General features: G+C 47.6%; 1 long non-coding RNA gene across 1 annotated transcript in view; it reads left to right on the plus strand.

Annotated features, from left to right (window-relative positions):
- LOC115937026 (uncharacterized) overlaps positions 1 to 1,845 on the plus strand; it is a 199,008-nt gene extending 197,163 nt beyond the window's left edge. The window contains exon 5 of the long non-coding RNA XR_014148987.1: positions 913 to 1,845. This is a non-coding gene — a long non-coding RNA (uncharacterized LOC115937026). The remainder of the gene's footprint in view (positions 1 to 912) is intronic.
- The last annotated feature ends 1,197 nt before the right edge of the window (positions 1,846 to 3,042 follow it).

Raw genomic sequence — 3,042 nt, forward strand, 5'->3', positions numbered from 1 at the left:
CAAAGCAAGGACATAATATTAAAGTGAAACCATTGCTGTTTTCTGTGTGTTTTCCTTCTTTTTCTCATTCAGAAATCCATCTTATTAACTTTATCCTCATTTGACTGTGTCTTTTTGACAAATTTGCTTTAAATCTTTTCAGGATCAGAGAAAAAAAATGATTTAGTGGCATAAAGACATGCTCAGTAGAGCTGTATGGATTCATGTCAGTAAGTGTAGACAAGAATGAGGTCTAATATCTGGACCAAAGTAAAGTGATTGCGGCCTCGAGCCTGGAGCCCTCACTGTTGACCGTGGGTGTGAGTGCTGGGCTCTCACAGCACCCGCAGGACAGTCAGGGCAGAGGGAGCCGTGGAGGGCACTGAACTAGCCTGGGTTGGTTGTCAACATGGATGGATCCACACGTGCTAGGAATCACATACTGTCCTGAGAGAGGAGTATTGGCAGGAAACGCCAATTGACTATTGATGACCAGTTGCTTGGGCTGTGACTCCCTGGCATATTTATACTTACCCTTTCTTTATCATGCCACAATCTCCACTCCCTCCCAGATCAGCTTAGAAATGGTCAAGGAGGCATGAGGGGATTTCAGGGTTTGTGACCTCTAGCTCTTCTAGGACATTCTGGACGTCCCAGAATGTCTGAACATTTGCGAAGAGCTTAGGAGACAGGGAGAAGCTCCTATTTATAGAATAGGCCCAGGACATGGTGCGAGAAGACAAACTGAGGAAAGGGGTCTTTGGTAACGTGGCTTCTGCACTGTGGAGCTTGGGTCAGCGCAGCATGGGAGTCCTGTTAGGTGTTCAGTGAAGGCATTTAGAAAGGAATAAGAGACCTCTGCTGGATTTTGAGTGAGGAAATGCTTCAGAAAACTCAGCCACATGAAAGAGCTAATGAAGTGGCTATTTGCAGGGCCTGGAGCAGACAGATGGCCAGCAACTCCAAAGGCTGCACACGTTAAAATATACATCGGCCAGAAAGAGGCTGAGGTCTTCTGTGACCACATCCAGTGCCCACGCAGCCCTGGGGCTCAGCCCGCAAGTTGATTGCATGAAGGGTCGAAGGCATCACACGTCCAAGCAACGTGCTTGTCTGCAGGAGGTTGGCTTGGCCCAGAATCGCCTTCTGCCTGATGGGAAGGTAGGCAAAACCAGTTCTTGCTGTTATTTCTTCAATTGCGGTGGATGTAGAGTTTCAGGAGAAAATCTGAATGAGGACAAACTCTGGGAGAGCTGGTGAGAGATCACCTTTGACAGAGTTTGCCTGGGAAGCAGTGTGAAGAGGGGTCCCAGGGAAGATGTGTGAATGCTCCTCAGACGGTACTTGCCAAAGTTGATGTTGTGTTTCGAAGTTGGAGGGTTTGTGAGCAAATTGCAGGTGTGGCAGAAAAAGAAAGTCTTTGCTGACAGGGTTTGAACCCTGTTACTAGCCGAGTGATCTTGACTGTGACCTCTCACCTCTTCGAACTTCTTTTCCTTTACCTCCTAAGTTGAGAGAGCTACCACAACATGGCTGTGTTGTTGAAAGGATTAGATATGGGTCTTGCATAACACAGTGGTGTCTGCACAGAGTGGGGAGGGAGAGTTGGGTCTTTCTGGTTATGGTTGAATTCAGCTCCTCATTTGGCACAGGAGGAAACAAACCTGTGGAGGTAAGTGCTCTGCCCAAGGTGGCTCAGCTCCCCCAGAGCAGAGCCAGAAATGTGCCCTTCTCTACCCTGCCACTCAGGCCACGGCTTTGGGGTTGGGGTACTGCCCCAGAATAAAAAATACATATTTGGTCTAGAGCTCCTAAAACTAGCAACTTACTCTCTTTTGTATGTTAAGGAGATGAATCCCAGGTGGACGATGGAGAGCTAAGTAGCCTGAGGATAGAGGACTGGTCACCCCCAAACAACCCCAGGATTAAGGATTAGATCTTTCAGTCCCATCCTGGATCTCCACAAGGGTGAGGGTCTGGAGGTTAAGTTCCACCACCAGTGGCCAATGAATTTAATCAAATATGCCTCTATACTGAAGCCTCATAAAAATCCCTGAATGATGGGTTTGGGGAGTTTCTGGGTTGGTGAATACACCTAGATTCTAGGATGATTATGTGCCCAGAGAGGGCATGGAAGCTCTGCCTTGCGCCCCAGCCCCCACACCTTGCTCTCTGTGTCTTCCATTTGGCTGTTCCAGAGTTGTATTCATTGTAACAGACTGGCTAACCTAAGTGCTTTCCTGAGTTCTGCAACTTGGGAGTGAGATGGAGTCAGGGAAGGCAGGAGTCTTGGGAGTGAGATGGAGTCAGGGAAGGAATGGATCAAACCCAATTCCTATATGAAATGCTCTGCACCCCAGTCCTCATGGGGATGGGCCAGAGTGTCCCCGACACTGACATTGCATCATTTAGAGCTTGTGACAGCTCCTTGCCCATGAAGTCGGACAAGTTAATATGAAGCATTTTAGTCTTGAAAAAATAAATCTACATTGTTTGTCTTAATAAAGAAAAAAATAACAGATAATGTTGACTGAACACTTTCTCGCTGTCAAGCACAGTTCTAAGACTTCCATGAATGAACACGTGCTGGCCTCTGGTGGCTGTGAGGCCAGTGCTCTTAGGGACCCATCTTATAGATGATGGTGCAGAAGCTCAAAGAGATTACATGGTATATCCAAACCACTAGGCCAGCAAAGGGGCAGTTGGCTTTGAGGGGACAGACTGAGTCCTCTGCATCTCTGCTCACCAGCAAAGAAAGAACGTGCAAAATGTGGAAAGACAGTTGAGGGACAAAGGCAGCTCTCACCTCTCGGTAAATGACACCTGCCTGGACCAGCTTCTTTTGCCAGGCTAGCAGATGGAATGCAATGTTGAAAAATACACCACGTAACCCCTGAGGAAAGTGTTGGTGTACCTAGAGTCACCGAAGTGAGCGGTGCAGGGACACTAAATGCCTACCGTTGGTTAAATGCAGTTAAGTGGCAAGGAGCCAGGGACCTAGTGATCTGGTTTCAACATGAATGTACACCGATGCTAAGACAACTGGAAATGCAGCTGATTAGG

The sequence above is a fragment of the Leptonychotes weddellii genome, chromosome 10 (genome assembly GCF_054177405.1).
Source record: "Leptonychotes weddellii isolate Sample4059 chromosome 10, ASM5417740v2, whole genome shotgun sequence".
NCBI lineage: Eukaryota > Metazoa > Chordata > Mammalia > Carnivora > Phocidae > Leptonychotes > Leptonychotes weddellii.